Below are 22,821 nucleotides of genomic sequence, written 5' to 3'. Positions count from 1 at the left end.
TGTATCATGGATATCCCTGGTTTATGAGCATGGAAGGCAGAATCTCTATGTGTTAACAGCAGTATTTTGTAAATGGAAATATGATGATATTTCATTATCCATTCTGTTTTTTTGTGTCATAACACCACACTTTTGCTTATTTCAAGGTAACTACTCAAAACAAAAGAAAACCTATACTCCCCGGGGCACTGGAAATTCTCCACAGTAGAATCAATGAAAACATGTTTACAAGCGAGGGCACTTGTTCTACCATAGTTGGTATGATGGGTATGATGGGAAACAGCATAAATGGTATTAATTCAAACCTCAATTTTACACATGGAAATTAACTCTTTAATGGGCCGAGATGGGGCTAGCCACAGCACAGAGTCAGTTACTATGGCTGACTTCGGCAATATCCTTATCACTCTGGATTCTTAGGTTGAGCCTTGGAGATTCTTCTGACCCAGTCCATTACCTATGACAAATTCCATGTCCCCTTTCTTTTTCGCCTTGCTGAAGAGGGAGTAAGAAAAGAGTGCACTGGCTTGGCCTGCATTTCTTTTTAATCAGAAGTGCACATCCAGTAAACCGTCATCCTTTTAAATCCTGACTCCAATAAGTAACACGTCAGGACCCAAGACTTTTAGTCCCCACCCTTCTTCATTTACAAAGTGCTTCCTTTGGCGGCATTCATTTCTTGGTTTGGTTTTAATATTTTCTGCTGTTCCAACACTCAACTGATCATCTGCATGCTACAGTCTCGACTACAATGGTGTGTAAAGTCTATTTCTGACTGAATGGCTTCTACCTATCCAAAATTGAATGCGAGAATAAAGAGTTTTTCATATTAGACTGCACACCATCCTTGTGGTCACAAAAGCGATGGTTTGCTTTGAAGGATCTGAATCCCAACTCTGCTCAAAAGGTTAGAAACCTAGGGCCAATTGTTGTTTCACAATTCAAATTTAAAACTCCGATCATCAAGGTGACTGTCACTTGCTCTGTAGCTCTTAAAGCCTTAAAGAAAGAAAAAAATGGTTGGGATGGTCTTATGGTTGTGGTCCACGCACTGAGATCATCCACCCTTGATTAGGGCAACTCTATTTATTAAGGGTATCCTAAATGTGCTCCTTCCCAATTATAGATTGTCAGGAATAAGTCAGGTAGACTGCTACAAAGTGCTTTGAATCTGTATCCGAACATCCAGGAGATCAACGCAGGCTTCCGATTAAGAGTCACATCAACTACATATATCTGGTTATATATATTCCACAGAGCCATTTAAGGCAGGACCCTGATTTAGATCTGGGTTGACGGGTTACTCGGTCAAAACTGTGACATATATCCTGTCCACCGAAATATAAATCCTATAGGTTATAATGGGATTTATATTTAGGCTGACTGGATATCCATCAATGTTGTGACGGAGTAACACGTCCACCGAGATCTAAATCAGGCCAATAATCCCAACGTTTTTGCAAAACTGCTTTCTTCACCAATACCCTCACTCATCTATGCCCTTGCACATCTGCACTTAGTCAGGTCCAGATACCTTAATAGGAAAAGAATACCTCGAAGAGACCGCCATCTACTGTACAATAAAATTAATAACAAGGATTGGCAAAGCCCATAGATCCGGTTGGATGAGAGCATTTTTGGGCTCGTTTTCTTTTTGAAGCACTTAATTCTTGGAGTAGCTTTGGGGCTCTTGTCAATCTAGAACCAATATTGACAAAAAGCAAAAATATTTATTTGGACTTTAAAAGCATACATTGTCATAGTCGTTCCTGCCAACTAATAGAACAACTTTGTGTGGATGTGTTCTTCATAAAAGAGAATAAATCACTCACAATGAAGTTAGGCAATGACTAGAGCAGGCTGACCGATTATCCAATGCTATATGCATGGTCAGCTGAAGAAAAACGTGAATGACACAATAACAGACTAACAGATTAAAAAGGCAGGTTGAGGGGGCGTGCCAGTAGCATGGCCAACTAGTCACTTCTGCCGGAGCTCTGGCAGCCTGCACAGAATCCCGCTAAAATCCTACCTTTTGATCACCATCCGGTCTCACGAAGCAGTGCCCCTAGCTATCAAAACACACTGGTGGTGGGAGAAATTGCCAAGAAAAGAGTAGGGTGTAGAGAAGCCCCAACAGGGAAGCAGAGTGTGAACGAAGCGAGGCCGCCCAATATTCTGGAACACAAGTCCCCGGCTGCCCGAGAAGAGCCACGGGACTCGTTGGGCATGGCCAGTGATGACTGTCCTGAAGAGAGGGACGAAACTGGGAGTGAATGTGCAGGTGAGCGGGGCTGCACATTGATTACTATCCTCAACGGTGGTGACCCTACTGCCCCTCTGGGTGGCTGCGGCAGACTGGGAGAAAGCGCCCCGGGCCCCTCAGGGGCACGCCTCGGAAACCCACCAAGGTAAGTGATGTGGAAATAACCCCCGAAGACGGCAGACTGTCAACAGAGATAATGGAAGACCAGAAGAGGGTTGGCCTAACGGCTAAGGCGCTCGACCTCGGACCTGGGGGATCTGGGTTCGAGTCTCGGTAACGACGCCAAAAACCTCCTGTGATTCTGGGCAAATCACTTAATCTCCCCGTGCCTAAAAAAAATTTTAAAAAATGAAAGTGTGTCCTCATGTAACGTAACTGGTGCTATGTAAAGCGCTCTGATACCTGATTCGGTTCGGGTCTAGTTCGCGCTATATAAAACTCCGAAAAAAAAAAAAAAAAAAAGAGGTCCGCCAGTTGCGCGCGAGCGATGGGAGTTGTCGAAATTGCACTTCTGGATCCCACAACGGCAGCTGCCAGCACTCCTGTGAGACCTGCCGCTGAGGGTAATGGGACCCAGGTGAGAGCACAACATCAGCTTGCCCTGCATACAAGAGAGAGAAGTTGTGTGACTGCGGGTGCGCCGGGCTGCGGCGGCCTGAGAGTGATTAAAAGACGAGCAGAGCATGAGGGCGGCATGGTGACCCCGCAGCCCCGGAGGGGAAGGGCGGAGAGACCTCTGCGCAGGACTTGGAGGTCAGCCTCGCACTCAGCATCTGTTAAATCGGCCTGGGAGCAACACGGAAGACGGCATCCAGGTGGGGAACGGGGTTGACACAGGACGAGTGGCAAGATGACTCACACACAACCAACCCATCATAGAAACCACGTAGGGCAAGTTAGACACCCAAGGGGTATCAAGAGGAGTATTAATAACAGCTCCTGGGGAACAATCCTCAATCAAGGAAGAGACACAGAGGGAGGGGACCCCTTCCCCCCACAATGTGGTGCACAGGCCACCCAGGCGCCTGCAACAATATCGCAAGGCCACTGAATCATTGCCCGTGAGACTGCTCTCCCACCCTCGCAGCTCCACCATTAAGTGAGGCCTCTCCTGATCCCCTGCACTCCCGTAGTGTAGGTGTTCGAGGCCCTGCTCAACCCTCAGGTTATACCTGCACCGCATCCCTGATGGTCCAGTGGACCTCTTACTCCTTTCTCTCGCTCCACTTTCTGCTCCGTTTTTTACCCTTTAGCTCTTTCACCCTTTTACTCTTCTTAGCACTCTTCTTCTGCCTCCTGGTCCGTTTTCACCCTTTAGCTCTTTCACTCTTCATATCTTTTTATTTTATTTTTCACCCTTTTTACTCTTTACTTTTCCCCCCTCTTCCCTATTGCTTGCTTTCCCCCGTTTTTTCCCGCCGCTGCTGCCCCCCCGATGCCTCCCCCCAACGTGACCATCCAGAGCCAGTTCCCCTCCCTGCTCCCGCCTCCCAGCTGTCCAGCCCACCCCGAACCCTACTTAATGGCAGCCGCCGGCGCGCCAAAGGCAAGCCCATCTGCACCCGTCCGCGACCAGACCAGCGCCAGGAACCCTGGACCTCGGCACTGCCAATGCTACAACCCAGCGGTACTCCACGCACTCAACCCAGGCCGCAACAACACCTGCAAGCTAGCATCACTAGCCGACACCCACGGACCCTTCAGCTGTCAACGCTGCCAGCACACCTGCAGCACCGCCAGGAACACACACCCAGCACAACCCGCCCGCAAGAACACATCCGAACCGAAGACCCTGCAATGCTTCCTCCTCAACGTCAGATCACTCCACAAACACGCCGCTGAAATCTGGGACCTCCTCGACAGCACCACCGCATTCTTCACCGAAAGCTGGACCAACACCAACTTGGACCAGACATCGCCATCCCCCAAGGATACAAGATCTCCCGGAAGGACCGCCTCACCCGCCTGGGAGGATGAATCGCCATCGTCCACAAATCCACCCTCTGCCTGAGCACACTCCCCGACGAGCCCACAGATCTGATGGAACACCTACACATCAAGATACATGCCAGCCCTACCGCCACCCTCCGAGGAACTCTCATCTTCTGACCCCCCGGACCTTTCACCAACTCCATCACGGACATCATCTCCCCGCAAGCCATCGCATCCACCAACTACACCCTGCTGGGAGACCTCAACATCCACCTAGACAACCAACTAGACCCCAACACCACATCCCTCCTGGACAACCTCCACAAAATTGGACTCTACCAGATCGTTACCGAACCCACACGCTTAGCAGGATACACCCTCGACCCCTTCTTCACATCAGGAAACTCCATCACTTTCAGCCACACCACCGAACTCCCGTGGACAGACCATTGATGCATCTACTTCACCTTAAGAACACCCACCATCCACAGATCCCAGCACCTGCTCCCACGAAGAAACTGGACCAAAATCACCGACGACCAGCTCACCTCCTCACTCGGCAACTCAACCACAACCACTGCGGAAGACGACAACCCCAACACCGCAGCCCGAACTCTGCACAGATGGATCTCAGACAGCGCCAACAACATATCCCCCTCAAGAAGAACACACACGCCAAGAAAGCCAGATGGTTTACCACCAAACTTTGAGAGTCCAGACGCACATGCCGCTGCCTCGGAAAGGCCTGGAGGAACTCCAAATCCACAGAAGCCCACAACAACTTCAGAACCGCCACCAACACCCACCACCAACTCATCAGAAATAGGAGAAAAACAGCGATCAAAGACAGAATCTCCACACACAACAGAATAGAACTATTCAGCATCATCAAGTTTGCCCAACCCACCAACAAGAGTCTACTGACATTCCTTCTTCACAAGACAGCTGCAACAAACTCAGCGCCTTCTTACCACAAAATCAAGAACATCTACGACAACTTCGACTAAGACAACCAACACACTGAACCCTCACCAGACACCCTGAAACCAATGATTCACAGCTGGACAGCCCTCACCACCGAAGACACACTGAAGGCAATGAAATCACATCTTCAACAGAGCAGCCGACACCATCATACCCATGCTGCGCCACACCATCAACCGCTCCCTGGCAACCGCGTCTTTCCCTGATGACTGGAAACACGCCGAGGTCAACCCCCTCCAGAATAAGCACTCGACGGACCCCACCAACCTCAAAAACTACAGACCCATCTCCCTGCTCCTGTTCCCAGCCAACTCGCCACCTTCATCGAAGAGCACAACATCCTCGACTCCTCCCAATACGGCTTTAAAAAAAAACACAGCACAGAAACCGTCATCCTCGCCGCAACAGGAGACATCCACTCCCTACTAGACAGAGGACAAACAGTAGCCCTCATCCTCCTCGACCTCTCAGCGACCATCGAAACAGCCTCCCACCGCACCCTAACACGCAGGCTCCATGACGAAGGGATCCAGGACAAGGCCCTCGACTGGATCCACTCTTTCCTCTCCGGCAGAACGAATCGGTTCAGACTCGCTCTTTTCCTCTCGGACCCTACACCAACCACCTGCGGAGTCCCCCAGGGGACCTCCCTCAGCCCCACGTGCTTCAACCTCCGTCGCCCGGCCAATTAGTTAGACACAGTCAAGAACAGGCCCGCCCGCAGACGGAACAGGTCCGTCTATTTAGACGCCAAAGAGGCCTCTGATACAGTACTCTGGCCATTAATGCGACAAGCCCTGTTAAAGTTTGGATTCAGATTTGGAACTGCTATACACCAAACCAAGAGCCAGATTGTGCATTAATGGGGTGATGTCGGCGGAATTCCAGCTGAAGAGAAGCACTAGACAGGGTTGCCACTTATCGCAGCTATTATTTGTCGTGATACTAGAGCAGCTGGCGTGCTTGATAAGGGCACACCCAGAATTGTGTGAGTTTAGAGATGAAGCAGGGCTCCTCAGGGACGAGCGGATTTCATTATATGCAGATGACATACTACTATAGGTCACTGACCCTGACAAGACACTTCCTTTGATTTGCAATTATTCACAAAGACTACAATAGTCAGTTGGGATACAACATCAACTGGGACAAGTAAAGCCTCTCCCTGGCGAGTGGCTCGCTAGATACATACAGACTACCAAGGCAACTTGCAGTGGTCAAGGAGGGATTCCACTATCAGGGGCTCTATATCTTCACTAACAAAGTAATGTGCCTCAACTGCAACATCAAACGAGTTCTAATGGAATTCCGTGAAGATGTGGTGAGGTGGAGACGGCTCACTTTGACACTACCCGGTAGGGCCGCCCTGTACAAAAGGATCACACTCCGAAATTGCTTTACGTGTTGCAAGACACATATTGCAGATGATCAGAGAATATCTTCACCACCATTAACGAGGAACTACGCACACTCATATGGAATGGGGGCCATCTGAGAATAGCATAACAGACGCTACAGCGCAACAAACATAATGAGAGGGATCACCCTACCCAACACACAGACCTACTACCGGGTGGCCCACCTAGTGGCCATCAACGAATGGGGACACATACCCGGTAACCACCCCACTTATGGCTTGGAAAGGCTCCAATTGCGACACCACACATATCTACATTACATATATGGGGGCAAGCACCCTACCCAACATACAGACCTACTACTGGATGGTCCACCTAGTGGCCATCAACGAATGGGGACACATACCCGGTAACCACCCCACTTACACCTTGGAAAGGCACATTACATATATGGGGGCAAGGGAGCCTGTCGACTATTGCCTGCCACCCACTGGGCTGCAGAGACCTGGAAGGGGGCAGAACGCCAAATGAAATGGAACAAGAGACTGACGAATGAAACACCACTCTGGGGGGCACGAGATTACCAGAAATAAGCAGGATTTCTCGAATGGGTGACATATTTAAACAAGCATTGGCATAGCCAATAGGTCTCGCCTTTGGGACCTTATAAGTGTTTAGCCATGCAAAACTTGAGGTTGCAGCACCAAGGATAGTGTGCTGGATAACTAAACACTTATAAGGTCCCAAAGGCAAGACCTATTGGCTATGCCAATGCTTGTTTAAGCATTCCTGTGTTGGAGGCACAGCTGGGATGTCCTGTCAGAGATGTGATTTTCATGAAGTGGATTCCAGGAAAGGGTGGTGTAGGAAGGTAGATCCCAGACTATGGTTGCCCCCAACTTTTTGCCTGGTGTTTTGCTGGTTTTCTGACTTAGTTAACCTGGGGCCCTGCTATTCAGGACCCCAGGCCCACTGCTCTCTCTGTTAAAATGGATTCCATGTACCCTAGGTACATATCTGATTGGATACTGAGTCACCTTATCAGTCCCTGTACAGTATACCTTAGGTATCCAGGGCATAGGTGTACCCAGGGCCTACCAGGGGCTGAAGCATGTATTATGCCACCCCTGGCTGGCCATCCAAAACTGACACAACTGGCTGCTTGACAGCTGGGGCAAGGTGGTGTAATCACCCTTTGCTTTAGATATAGTATACCTATATCTAAACCTAGAATGGGCACACAGATCTCCTATCAGTCACTCCTATGGCAGGCCTTAACAATCCTGGAGGCAGAGTGCTTGGAATCGTGTGAGATAGTGCTCTGGCATGAGCTGAGCCTGTCTGCGGCCTTCGGGATCTATCCCTTAGCCGTTTCCATGATAGCGTCAGACCATATACTCTTAAGTGCCTTATAACCCTCGCGGTTATGGTAACTTTGGTCTGACATTATCTAAACATGTCGTGTAAGGTGTCATACGCTTTGGAATACTACCCCCTCGCCAGTTCTGGCGACGGGGGTAGCATTCCACCCCTCTAGAGGGAGAAGACATGTTGGTAGCTGTAACCCCGGTTAAAGTTAAACACAGCCTCAGCTCCACAAAATGGATGCTGCCACCGAGACACCAGTCTGCCCTCCTGCTGCTGGGAGTCCTTCCAGCAAACGGACGCCTGAACAAAGGGTTTCCTGTCAGGGGCGGTGCTAGCACCATCCCAGACAGGATTTTGTGTATCCCAGGTAGGTAGGTCTATAGAGGAAGGTGACTGCAAGTGGCACCCCGGTGCTCACTGTGCATATGCCGGCTCAAACCAGTTCCTGGGGCACACCAGCCCCTGAGCTGGGGAGAGACCGGACAAAGGAGAGGGGTGTAACCACCCCCCTCCTAGTCCCACCCATAGGGCAGGACTTAGTCGCGTGCCAGCCCCTTTTCTCAGGATAAAGGTAGGAGCAGGCCCCCTTCCAAATCAGATCATCTTTGAATCCTGAAACTACTTTCTACGAAAGGAACTCAAGACTTCTTAAGATTTCTCCCTTGTGACTAAGGAGTAGTCACCCTGCACCCGCAGGCACCATCCAAGCATCGCGGTTTGCTGTAAGTCTCTCCTCCGGATCAAGACTGCCCAGCTCGATGAGAACCGGCTTCCCTGGCACCTCTGACCTCTACCTGCATCGTCAGCCCAGCTGAGATTCGTGGGTGTGACGAGACCTTGAGGGACCGGCCATCTTCAAGACTGCACGACGCTTGCCCAGCACGACCGCCGAGGGACCCTCGAGTGAGTGCTTTGGGGTTTGAGAAGCCCCGACCCTGAGCAGCTCCAGCACCGAAGTCCAGCCCCCTTGCATCCACGAGATCTGCGTGGGGCCCTTCTGCTCTTTGCTGCTCACCGCGTTGTCCAGGTCACTTGCCCGTTGGCTAGTGGCCCTTCTGACGACGAACCACGACGACAACACCGCTGGTCTGGTTGCTCCAGACTGGCCCTTGGTCCCCTCCAACAGAGGAGCACCCCGGACCCTCCTGGTCCACTCCCAATCCTGGGTCCAGCGACGTCGACAGCAGATACCACCGTGGGACAGCTCGCACCTCCATCCTGGTCGCCGACAACGCCTCCTGGTCCGAGAGACTGCAGAGCCCAGCGTCGCCCACTCACCTGGTCGAGGTGACTTCGCCCGGTGCCATCCTGGTGCCCACCTAATCACTGGCTAGTGATTCAGGACTTGGTCCCCTCTGCCTACAGGTATCCATCTTCATCGATCCAGGCTTGGATCACATCGAACTTCACCACTGGTCGCCTGCCAGCAACTTCTTCTTTCAGGCTCCATAGACTGTAACGAGGATTCCCGACGTCTTTTCAGACCTATGCAGCCGCAGTCCCTGGGCTAGGTAACCTGAGCATTTCGGTGCTCCAGCATAGCTTAACTATCTAAGGGTCCAGATCCTTTTTCGTTTTCAGCCTATCTAGTCGGATTCGTCCGATAACTGTAACTTTGCATTTACTAGCCTCCATAGACTTTGTTCCGCATCCCGCGTGAGAGTGCACACTCTGCACCCAATCTCCCTAGGCCTCCTGCTCGTAATCTAAAGGTTCAGTAGTCTAGTCCTAGCGATCCCAAAGCCTCTGAGAATAGTTACTTACCTGCTAGTAATTCGCATTCCACTTTTGTAGTATATGATTTTTGGTGCCCCTCGGGGATTTTTTGTAAAATGTGCGACTTAACGTATTTTCCCAAGAGGTTTGTGTTGTGCTTAGCTCCCTGACTCATAAAGAGTTCAGGGTAGTACTGTTATAAATAAATATACTTTTATTTTCATAACAACTTGTGTGATGTCCTTTCACTTGGTGTTCAAAGGGTAATTGTGATGGTAAAACAGCTGGCTTAACACGCCCTCTAGAGTTTAGCCTAAAGACTGCTCTTGTCCATGCTACTAGGATAGCTGGTCTATCAGGTTGACTTACAACCAATCATCAATAAGGGTCGTTTGGAATGATACATAGTGATCACTAGAATAGTGAGCACTGCATATCAGGCCAACTTCTCACAGGTGGCTCCTAAAATTCATCATCAAGCTCGTTGAAAGATTGGTCATCAAAGGGCGTTTGAGCTTGAAAACTCGATTTTAAGGGTTGGGTGGTTTTTAAATAAGGATGTTACATGGGCACCTTAGGTTCCAGCAGTCCAAGGAGGCCCAATCTATCAAAAGGCCACCGATCAGCCCTAGTTTTTTTTTTTTTTTTTTAAACAGATTTTATTGATTGCTAAGAAACACCTATTACGCAACGCTCTGATATCCAGAGACAATCACAGTATCAATGTAGCAGTTACAAATGCATTCAGTTCTTGTAATGCAGCAAACATATAATCAATAATATGAAACTGAAGAACCCCACCCCACCCCTCCAAACTCCCCCCCCCCCCCCAACCCCACTCCCCGCGCGACGCTGCCTGCTCTGCCTGTGTCTTGCTTGTCTAGCGAAACTCCTGCCATGTGCACCAATGTGTCTGTAATACAGTTCTGACTGTCGACCGATCAGGGAGGGTGGCCAGCATCGTCCTCAGGTGGCGGGTCCAGTTCCAGACCCCGATAGTCCGCCCACCTCTTCCAGCCCTAGGTTTTTGTACAGAACATTGTACAGAAAATTCAAAGTGAACATTTACGGTACCCCCAGCCTAATTTGCAAGGGGGCATATTTTTGTGTTAAACCACTGTATAAAGGCACACAAAGATGTAACTTATGTCCTCCAAAAATAATTACCTGGAGTCCAGGTATTCACACAACCTCCCTGGCCGGTCCATTAAAACTGAAAAGGGTTTCTAAATATTTTGTGCTAGGAAGCCCCTGTGCCGTTCTATTAAAAGGACATGCAGTGATTAATTCATTTTGTTTACGTTTAAAATGTTTACTGCAAGCATGTGGCTGCCATGTTTAAGGGGTGACCTGTTTCTTCCTTTATTTGTTGCATATGCTTGAAATAAAAACAATCTAACCATTGCACCACCTTGCCAGGGGCAGGCCTATTGGCTTTGTCAACTCCTTCGATGGTACCTTTGTGAAGCAATTGTATAGCAAAGAGGAGGAGCAATTGGAGAGCAAACAGGGGAGAAAGATGGAGAGTCCAGTCAGAAAAGAGGAAGTAACAGGAGAGAAAGATTAAATAAGGTGAGCTTTGAAGAAAACTAGAGGGCGGTGGGGAAAAGCGGAGAAAGCAGAAAAAATACAAATAAGATTGAGATAAAGCTATGGAAGCAAAGCAAGAGACAGGCTGGGTGAAGAAAGAGGGTGGAGAGATGCAAGAGGAGAGAGGGCCAGAGTACAGAGAGAGGAGGAGGGGAAGTGACTTGCCCAGCGCTCCCAGGGAGAGGGCTCGTCCTGTACTGAGCGAAGCTTACAAGTTGCTGCACAACTTCATTTTAACTCTGTTCCAAGACCAGGGGGTGGGAAAGAAAGCACTGTGTGAAAAATAGACAACACACTTCAGGATTGAGACACTCAACACTGCGTTAGAGTGATTCTAGCACTGCATGAGCGAGTGAGAGCGAAGCTTCAACAAAAGAGATGACGGCGCGGGAGAGAGGCATCACTGCACGAAAGAGACATCTACGCTGTGCGCGAGCAACTGCCACAACCATTGCCTCACATTAAACTAACACGCCGTCGCCTACCTGTAATGCGAACTGCTCGTGGACCACTCAAAACCAACGTGTATAGTGCAACACCCCATTCACTCAACGCCATGTTTAAGAAAAGAAAGCCTACCCTCCTTCGCGTATTTCTGAAAAATACCCGTGAACGGTCGCTATCTTGGAACATGACGCCAACAATTCTAAACAAGCATTGGTCGCAAGACCGTGAATGTGATCGCGCCCTGTAAGGGTGCCTGCGAGCGATGCGCATAATGAGCCATGACGAGAGAGGAAAGCCAGATGGCGCCCGGGCACGTAACGCAAGCTTTAGGCCACAAGCAAATGCGAGTGGTGAGCTTTTTAAAGCCCCCTTACTAAAAGTCTCACCAGAGCAACACATATGCTGGCTCAGGCGAGACCTAAAAAGGGGATCCGATTTCCTTTGACACACTCCAATCCGAATACCAGCTAAATAACACTCAAAGATACAAGTACCTGCAGTTGCGACATACCTGGAAAGCAGAGGCGATAGACACCTCCGACATCCCTGAGTTTGCACATATTGAAGGCAGACTACTGCAGGAAGAAATTCCTGATAAATCTGTCTCCTGGACCTACAAAACACTAATCAATAACATCCCAGATTAGCTGCTATCCCTTATGTCCAAATGGGAAATCACTCAAGGGCAGTCGGAAGATATTGACTGGGAAGCGGCCATAATGCACTTGAAAAGTAGCAATCAGGTTACGGCTACGATTGGTACAGCTCAAAATCCTACATAGAGTATATTTTGATAGGGCCCATCTACACACCATGGGGAGAGCAGAAACGCCTAACTGCCTGCGGTGCAAAACAGAAAGACCGACACACACACACAAATTATTGCTCCCATATACTAAGGGAGTTAAATGAGATATTAGAGGCCCAACTTCACATGGATGCCAAACACGTACTGCTGGGTGCTTCAACAGAGGTTGACCTCCCTCGCAGCAAACTACTATTATGTAACTTAGGGGTTGTAGTGCCAAAAGGGATTTTGCCTGGTACTGGGAAGCCCCTGATCTCCCCACATTGGCGGAGTGAAGCGGGAGTATGGACCTATACATGGTTGCAGAAAGGGTGACATATAAAGCCAGGGGACGCCCGAAAACGTTTACCAAGTTCTGGACCCCCAGGTTGAGTTACTATGGTCTTGAGATGAGATGAGGAAATGAGAGATAGCCACCCACATACCTGAGCAAGAGGTTTGGGAGGAGATAGGGGCGGCCGACCTCTTCCCGGCCCAGAGCCTACACAGCATAGAGGGGTGAGATATGACACTTTGTCTCAAGCTCGATAACCTGTTGAATGGTTTTATTTACATTAAAGCTGCTCAATAATGCTGTAATTCATTCTTGAAACATCAAGTATACTATGTGCAATGTATGTGTCCCAATGCACTGGCTAACTGTGTTAGTAAAAACAGTAAAAAAAAAAAAAGGCTGGTTGAAAGCCCTTATAAGTAGTACATCTTATTTTAGTAAAATAATTTAAAAAAATGTTGACCAGCCCAAAAAATGATTTTTATGCTGGTCTCCTAATTGAAAAACAAATAATGCACTGTAAATTAAGCATTACAAGACCTGGTAATTTATAAGCTGTAGCTTAACTTTAATTTCACCTCCTGCTGAAGAAGACTATATTTTAAATAGTGGGATACCTAAGGTTCATTTACTATGGTCTTGAGATGGAGAGTAAGGAAATGAGAGATAGCCACCCACGTGCCTGAGCCAGAGGTTTGGGAGGAGATAGGGGCGGCCGACCTCTTCCCGGCCCAGAGCCTTCACAGCATAGAGGGGTGTGATATGACACTTTGTCTCATGCTCGATAACCTTTTGAAATTTCGATAAAATAAATCAATGCCATTGAAATAATAATACATCAATACTGGGTAAGTAACAGGAACGCATAGTTACAAAATGTATTTTTTAAGTCTAGAGTGATTTCAGACAGCAATTCAGTAGCTGATACGGTCTATTATATCACGGTTATCTAACATTAAATATTACTCCAGACTCAACTACCCCTTTCCTTCTCTCCATCCAGTAATTCATGCTTCAACTCATAAATTGAAGTGGACTCATAAAAAGTATCACGAAGAATCATCACAGATTGTGAATTAAGTACAGAGACATCACATTGCTCGACTTATGGTCACAAACCTCTTTATAGTGAGAGCTTCTATTGTTTAGAGATTGGTTTCTCTTCAGCTGTTTTTTTTTAATTCTTTCTCTGGACTACTAAATCATAACTTCTCTTTTCACTATATTCTTAGTTTTCTTAACATCCTGAAGATGGTCTAATGGATAGTGACATAAATAGACCGAAACTTCGACTATAACACCTATATGTCAGTTGGATGTAATATAGGCAATGTTTGCTTTATATAAATTCTTCAAATTGCCTTAAAAATGGCTTTTGTACAGGTGTCCATAACTGTAACTGAGAAGAATATTTGATCATATGTGAAGTTCGACTTCCGGCTACATTGTGTTGTTTGTTTTAAATGTACCCTATAAAACTGAACTATTTTGAGTTCATATAAAAGTAACTTTTTGAATATACACTACCATGTTCCATGTAATTTTCTTTTCCTGATTAATTATTTTCTGTCTGAAAATTCATTCACTGACATTTTGATCAAATTGTGTTTTGAATACGTTGATAGTAAGTTACTTACATAGAACTTACCCCACACATTTAGAAGAAGACATTAAGTGCTTCAAGTAATGCTTGAGATATAAGAGGACTTCATACGTGACCACTCATTCTTTTAAATATATCAACGTAAGGAATTGATTGCCAACATTGTTATAATAATAGGCTGGTCTCTTCCGTGCCTACTTGACTGATTCAGCTATCATATGGTTTACACACCAAGCCTTGAGTGTGGTACATGAATCATAAATACTGTCCATTTTACCTGTGCTGAAACCAGGGCTAGTTGTAACACTTATCCTCTAAATCCGATCAAAATGTAGACCAAAGGCAAAAACGATGAATACTGTTAATCCCACAAATAAAACATTTCCACTATTTTATTTTCTATGTTTTTCTGCCTTCAGGTTGTATCTTTCAAAAGTATTATTGCATGCAGACCAATTCCTGTTTACGTATTATTTTGCCTCCTTCGACTTTATATTATTGACACTACACTTTCATCAGTTTTTTCACCAATATATACAATCTTGGGGAACAGAAATGTAAAAATGGTCCATTCTTCCATTTTGACTCCAAAGAATTTCCCTTCAAAATGTCAGTTTCAAAACATCAATGAATGAATCCAAAAATGCAGACAAGCTGTCAGTGTACGTATAGTGGCAAACATCTATCATGCCCACTGATGTGAGCATCTGTCAAATACAAATAAACATAACCTCAATGCCAGCCCACTATGGTACAAAATGAAGGAGGATATGCAAAAATGTAGCCCACCACGACTACCCAGAAATCCCTTTGCTTTTCATCTAATATAATTGTCCATTTAAGCCATGAGCACCTTACCAAGGGAGGGAGGTTAGGAGTCACCACTCCCCTCTCACTCAATTGTATTGGATTGTATTGGATTATGGATTACTGGAGTCAAGCTATCCTGGCTGAAGACGGCTGATAGCCAGAAACCGGTCCTAGGATGCTTGATTCCGGTCCAGGAAAGACATGGCTTGGCAGTTCGGGCTGGACTGTTCCCATGAGGCACAGGGTCAAGGCTGATTTGCATATGGTCATGTCTGAACTGGGGTGGTGTGGAGTGCAAAAAAACGATGGATTTAGGCCCAGATCTCTGTACTGGGGTGAATGTATGACATTGTTCTGCATTCTGTCCATCAACTGTTGTTTTGCATTTGTCACCCCGAGTGGGATGGGTATGCTCAGACGAGAGTCCCATGCTCTCCACACCACTGGAGTCAAGCTATCCTGGCTGAAGACGGCTGATAGCCAGAAACAGGTCCTAGGATGCTTGATTCCGGTCCAGGAAAGACATGGCTTGGCAGTTCGGGCTGGACTGTTCCCATGAGGCACAGGGTCAAGGCTGATTTGCATATGGTCATGTCTGAACTGGGGTGGTGTGGAGTGCAAAAAAACGATGGATTTAGGCCCAGATCTCTGTACTGGGGTGAATGTATGACATTGTTCTGCATTCTGTCCATCAACTGTTGTTTTGCACTTATGGATGACTAGTCAGACTATGCTCTGCTACCACTAACAACTTCTTATACATCATATTGTTTTTATGTTTCCTCTGTGAACTTGTATCCGATGATATTGATTCTTTAACTTCTGAAATGACATTTCCTTTCTCAATTATCATTTTTTGTCCTTGCCAACTGCACATACAGCATGCACTGGTATGCTCTTTATCGCAAGTTACTTGTATAAAGTTCCCAAAATATCATCTAATTGTTAGCTGAAGGTACATACAATAACACTGAGCTTAAAATGTTACAAGGAGAAAATAATATACAACCAATGTAAAGATTTTACACCATGCTCCTAGTTAAAGCAATTACATTTCTATTACACATTAATACGAAGATAGATTAAACAGCATCCCTAGACTAGATCAAGTATGAGATCAGAAAAAGATCAAGAACCTAATAGACACTTTAAACATATTATGACTGCAATCAAATGTGTTCCCTTATTTCTTATATGCTCTTACATAAAATCAAATAAAAGATCTAAACTGATAAAGAAATATCAACCTTCAGGGCTGGAAAGAAAAATCCTTTTCCATTTTACCTATCCCAGGTCTTCGAATTGTAATTGTAGTCCATATTGTTCTATGTTGGCCTACAAATCAGAAACGTGTCGAGTTAAAATGACAGGAGGAGTCTTAAAAGAAATGCGTTAGCCCGATTTTAACATCCACCAAGAAAACTCCGGAGGCAAGCCCAAGGGCCTAACCTGGAATACAAAGTGGTATCCTCAATTAATCCCAAGTAATCCCAAGTAATCACCTTGGAAGCTTTTTAAATTTGAATGTATTGGAGAGGCAAGACCTTTCTAAATAAGTAATCACTAATAAAAAACATTGCATTCAAAACCTGTAATGCTTGTGAGAGGACATTCCTGCATGCTGAAGAAAAAACAAATCTTCCTATCAGTAATGTAGATTGCCACATGAGACTACCAATGCGTGTGTCTATGTTATGTAACCATTGAAAGTTTGAACCAGGAAGAAGGAGCACTTCATCACCACTTTCATGGTTTACTTATCCAAATACGCTTTAAGTGGTCAGAATACTTAAGTCATTGCTTAGTTAAACAGATGAAAAACACTGTCAGGAATTCTCTAACATTGACCCACGTGGTCTGACTGGGGACTTTCCAAGGTCCAATTTGGTTTAGAGAAAGAGATGCACACCATGGTCATCTATGTTTCATCATGTTAGTTAGTCTGTTAGTTTTCTTCAGCGTGCATACACCTGCAATGCGCTTCGTCTCGGTGCGCTGTTTGAAACTGTCATTCACAACGAAGGAATCTCTCTGTCTGATTCCATCAGGTTGCACAGCCACTTTTATGGAATTGAATCCAGTGAATCAATATTTTATGCTTTTCTCTTGCTTTTTCAACGTAGTTTTAACTGTTTAAGTTCATTTTAACTCTTGTGTAATCGATTCATTTTACTCAATCATTGCTTACAACAAAAGAATTTCAAAAATGCTCGTGAGTCCAAAGAGGGTTCCACATCCCGTGCTGTTTATTCAAAAATGGCCCAATGCATTTCGGAAGTACATTCCTTCTTCAGGGGCATCTACAAGTAAAAACCAAATTTTAACTGACCAATATTATATCGTGCTTTCTCAACAACATCAACCTGATGGAATCAGACAGAGATTCCTTCGTTGTGAATGACTTTCCAAGGTCCAACATGAGTGGCGACGCCAAGCCTGGCACAAACCATGTTCTGAGCAGCTCGTCAAGTCACGCATACTGCAGTGGTCTGTACTGGATTCACCAGTTTGGCGTTCTTGGCTCCCATTCCAGTTATGTGTTTTTTTACAAATGGATTTTTTTTATTTTTTTTACTTTCATGGGATTGTCCTGATCAAACCACGATGGAGGAAATCCGTTCCAGGTCATGCCATGACTTCTTGGTATTGAAATCAGCCAGGTGTGAACTCTGATGCGTTGCAACTTTGTGTCTGTTTGGATTGCTCGCACAGGTTCTCATGGCAGCTTCGTAACCTTCTAAGCTCCTGACTGCCAGCTAATGAGTTCCTGATTGCCTGCTAATCCGCGTATTCGCATTGCATGCTTCTGTTTTCACCAGATTTCAGAGCTTTTTTCTGAAATTCTGATTCTTTTTCTTCTAAACGTTGGAATTCCAGTAACCTCGAATTGACTTCCTGCTGTTCTAGTTATTGACAATTCTGGATCAGGGACACGTCTTTAAGAGAGATATGACTTACCTGTAAGAAAGGAAGAAGACCAGCAAGAACCACCAGTAGAAGATTGCTCATTAGCACCCATGCTTATGTCAGAGACAATCATGTCACACCCCTTTAAACAGTCTCTGTACATTCAGCTCTGTAACCTGTCCTTTTCTTCAATACCTCAAAGAAGCTTCTGTGAGCTCCCAGGATAGTATTATTCAATGTAGCAGATCTCTACTCATGAACATTTGATCACGTTTCTTCCAAAGTTAAGTCAGTTGAACTGAACCAAAGAAGAGTGCTAGATCCATGAAGACAACATACTGGCGAGCCTTCATTACCAACATATGTTGCTCGAATATTAGCACCACTAAGTGATCTTCTGTGTTCTTACCAGAGTGCAAGAAGCTTGCTTGAGGTTCCAGAATTACTGTCACTTCTATTGTCCCGTTACCCATATGATTTATTATCCATTTAATAAATACAGACGTTTACGACCGGAGGAAAAAGGATCTGCAGCATTGTGGTTTCCCTCACTGATTTTTAGGATAACTGAATCGACCCTCCAAGACTTTTTTACATATTTGTCCTTGACAACTACAGTTTAATGAAATGCCATAAAATGACAGTAAAACCATAACAGACTACCCAAGTGACTCTCCTGTCTGTGTGTGATCCAATGGTTCTCTTATATTTCCCAATCCCCCCTTAATAGAGTCCAAAGCAGTTACTATTATTCCCACTCAAGGTCCTCATTATTGGGTTAGGGTAATTGATGAATTAGGACAAAAACAGCGTTTTATGGATACCAAAGGCAAACATTAAAAAAACAAAAAACATTCCATTGGTTTTCTGCACAAAATCTAACTTTGTGTTCCACTACTGAAAAAGCATACTCATTCCGTTTAAATGCCAACAAGCCCTTTTTAACAGGCTTAAGCCCTCATTGAGAGTTTGTCAGAATAGAGTGGGGTATTTACCACGTGATAAATAACATTACACCATGGTCATATATTTATCACATGTGGTAAATACTTACTATTCCGAGTTAATAAAAGGAAAATTACACAACGAGCTTAATTGTTTCTTTACACACCAAATTCTAATGGTTTGCACTCCTCCACCCCCCCAACCTTTTCACCTGATAAATTTCAGCAGGTTTGACCTTACAGAATTTAACACAGGGAAACTGCGATTTTGTGTTAATTATCACACAAATTACAATCCAGCTTAATAAATGAAATATCTGTCAGTTGAAGTATCAGAGGTATATAATTGGTGCATGGACAAATGCAGATATAAAAACCTACACATAAATGAAAGTGCATCAATCAATGACAGACATCTTACCACCGGTCAGGAAGTGCAGTCTAGGTTGAATTTACTGAGTTATCCTTACATTCACCTGATAATGTGGCTCGGGCCATGATTTTTACATAAAATGTAACACTCCTGTCACCTATGTTAAGCAAGACCACCCATGGAAACAATACGTAATCAACCTTTGAATTAACCTCCTTAATAAGTTATAAGAATTATTTGTGTTAAAATATGTGCACTAGTCCACAAAGCATTTGATAAGACTCCAGTATTAGAAGTTGAAGAAAACTCCACCTTCTTTTAAGATGTATGGAGAGGAAACTGACCAACAAGAAGCCATTAATTGGTTTTTTTTTTTTAAGTTAACTGCCAGCATTTCAAGGGAGTTCTAAGAGCACACAACTTCTTCAAGGTGGCCACTTGTCTTTGTCAGGGTCATTAAACCCCTCATGTATTGTACATGAGAGAATTTTACATGATTATGTGTAATGGTGTATATTTCTTTCAAATGTACAATCTTACGTTGCAATACAAATTATTCCCAATCCTTAGCCCGATTGAATCTCTGCCAATTTAGTGGAAAAGCAAACAATAGTTTAAGAAATCATCTTTAGGTTTTGAGTCACACTGCTGTGGTCGGGGTCTGTGGATTTAAAAGAACGTCTGTAAACCGAACTAGAAACATGTTTAGTTCCCCAGGATATTGTAGGCTAAACTACCAAAACTGCTTACAGTTCTCCCCCGTCAGTCTTTCGGGGTATCCAGGTCATGGAATCCATCACCCCATCTTTTCTGCTGCTTTTGCTATCGTCGTTCAGCAATAGTCAAATATTTTCATTCAAAAACAGTGGTGCCATTGAGAAAATGTTGAGAAGGCGTGGAAGCGTTCAGGACAGACAACTTTTACACATGCAGTATTCAGGTATTTCAACTATGCTGCTTTTAGAATTGAATGCAGAGGAATCACAGAGAAAATGAGATCCTCTAAAGTTTGGTAAAACAGTGAAACGTGAAAAGAGATTTCTTAAACGTATTGTAACATAACAAAACATGCATTTCCAAGGCGTTTTTTTTCACCCAGAAGGATATCTTGGCGCTGAATAACATATGTTTGTAGTGATACTAACTTCAGTTTGAGAAAGAAAATGTGATTGAAAGACTGGAAATACAAGATTACACTGCATTCTCACTGGGACCAACAGATGAATACAAAAAACCTGGATGATGTAAAGGTCGAGCCACACCACGGTCTCACTAACGACCAATAGCCCACAATAAAGAAATGCTGAATCCAGCGTCTCTTAAGAAAACCTGGAGCACCAGGTTGAGTGAGCATCTTTACCCCTGAATGGCCCCCTTTAAAGGGCTAATGGGTTTTAAAGACATCTATTTTCATCGTTGTTTTTTAATCTTCCGGTCACTTTGATCTTCAGAGTTTTTACTGAGGTGTATAATAATCAAAGTAAACAGCAGCAGCACCGGTGCTGAAAATATTTTTTCTGAATTGCCTGTAAATTTTGTGTTGTACTGTGGAGTGAATGTTCCTCCCTTGTTGCATATACATTGGTTTACATGGTCTTATTATTTAATGCATTGTTTATGGTGCATTACATTGGCTTAGGAGGTACGGTCATTTCACGGTCCTAACTGTCAGTCAGGTGAACACCAATAAAAGAAAGCAGGCTGGCTGAAGAAATGTAAAATAAATGCAGCTATATGTGTTCTCAGTTGTACCACTGATAGGAGCAAATGTGTCCTATCTAAATACATTTAGCCGATATCACAACTCTCATCATTATTACTCCAGTGGTCAGATAGCAGTTTCTGATTCTCTGAAGTGCAGTTCCAAAAGAAATCAGAGTGAGCATAAAACAGCCTCAAAGAAATTAGAGACTGGGCTGTAATGTTTCTTTAGTTATGTTAACAGGGTATATAAGCCTCATTGGCGAAAAATATACACTCCAATGTAAGCTTACATTTATATTGTCCTTGCAACAATACAATGCCAACGGTTGTAAACTAAATGGGATTAAACTTTGGCTCAGATTCCACACAGAAACCAGCTCCTCAAGGTTTCAACAGAACAGTCAGGAGTACGTGAACCACTTCCCACGGACAGGAGTAGTGACTGGGGCTTGTACTGTGATGGGATTGACTATTCTATCAGTGTGTCGTTATGAAATCTTTTGTAATGCCTAGATAGTATTATTTTATGAATCTATTTTTAGACTAAAAAAATGTATTTATTATTTTAACTCGCAAATGCACTTAGATGATAATTTTGAGAAAATGGGCCTGGATAAGTTTAATACGTGCTTAATCTTTTATATGTGTGTTTGTATATCTTTTATGGTTACTAAACCGAAATAAAGATTTTGATATATGATATGATATGAATGGGGCTTGCCTGATGACTAAATATATGCAAAGGTGAATGCTCATTTGTACCCCAACAAAGCAAGCGCACACCAAGTACATTTAAGAGGGACATGTTACTGGTGTTAAAATGTTAAATGGTAAACAAGTGTCCAGTCTTGAGCAGTCATTACCAACCCACCCTACATAATAACAATTGACGAAGTAGGTACCCATCTTCCAAGTGTGTTTACGATTCCAATAGCAGTGGGGCATCACCCCTGCTGTTGGAATCGTAATATTGGGATGTCACCCATACTTGGGTCATACCTTGGTGATGCTGTATAATCATAACCCAAAGAGGTCTTAGAAGTTGTAGTGTCAAGTGGCACTAAAGTCACCTACATACTACTTTGACACTTTGACAGAAATCAATACAATCTGGATGTGTTCCTGGGGAGGGAGGGGGTGACACAAGGAAATGTCTGGCACATGTGTGTGGTTGTCGTGATTGACTTTCCCTATGTATGTCACCTATACTATGTTGTTATTGTTGTGATTACAACTATTAAGTACAACCGAACTCCTAGATTTATAGAGAAGGAAGACAGAGGAAATACGAAAAAGAATGACCCCGCTCGAATGGAGTATTCCTTTTAAAGGACGATTTCCCTCACCCACCAGGTGGCATGCTTCATCATTGGGGCCCTCAGTCCTGGAGTTAACAGCAGCTACACGAATCAGCAACTTTTAAAGGGCAGAATAAACCCTGAGCGCCACGACAGGGCCTGAGTTGAGGCGCTATGCCCGGCGTTTGCGGGTGACTGCCAGTGGATCCTCTTTCCTCTATCATTTGGATTCTACGAGGATCACCAATTTTGTATATATGCCACACGATTCTAAATCTTGATTTTTAGCACAAATTCAAGCAGAAGCACTATAATTACAGATCCTGATGAATGCAGCAAGACCTCTTTCGAGTGTTATAGGGAGAAACATGTTGACCGTTCCTAGTAACATGAGTAAGCAGGCTTCATTCTTTCTGCGGTGTCCTGTTTTTTAGGTTTC

General features: G+C 44.7%; 1 protein-coding gene and 1 long non-coding RNA gene across 2 annotated transcripts in view; one reads left to right on the top strand and one right to left on the bottom strand.

Annotated features, from left to right (window-relative positions):
- Positions 1–22,821, bottom strand: part of TM9SF4 (transmembrane 9 superfamily member 4) — a 144,455-nt gene that overhangs the window by 82,476 nt on the left and 39,158 nt on the right. The window lies entirely within an intron of this gene.
- On the top strand, positions 10,158–13,140 carry LOC144766671 (uncharacterized). The gene is made up of 2 exons (XR_013597873.1): positions 10,158–10,255; positions 10,648–13,140. It is a non-coding gene; the product is annotated as an uncharacterized LOC144766671 (long non-coding RNA).

The sequence above is a fragment of the Lissotriton helveticus genome, chromosome 7 (assembly GCF_964261635.1).
Source record: "Lissotriton helveticus chromosome 7, aLisHel1.1, whole genome shotgun sequence".
Lineage (NCBI taxonomy): Eukaryota > Metazoa > Chordata > Amphibia > Caudata > Salamandridae > Lissotriton > Lissotriton helveticus.
Note: the sequence above shows the minus strand (reverse complement) of the source record. Positions and strands in the feature narration are given on the sequence as shown.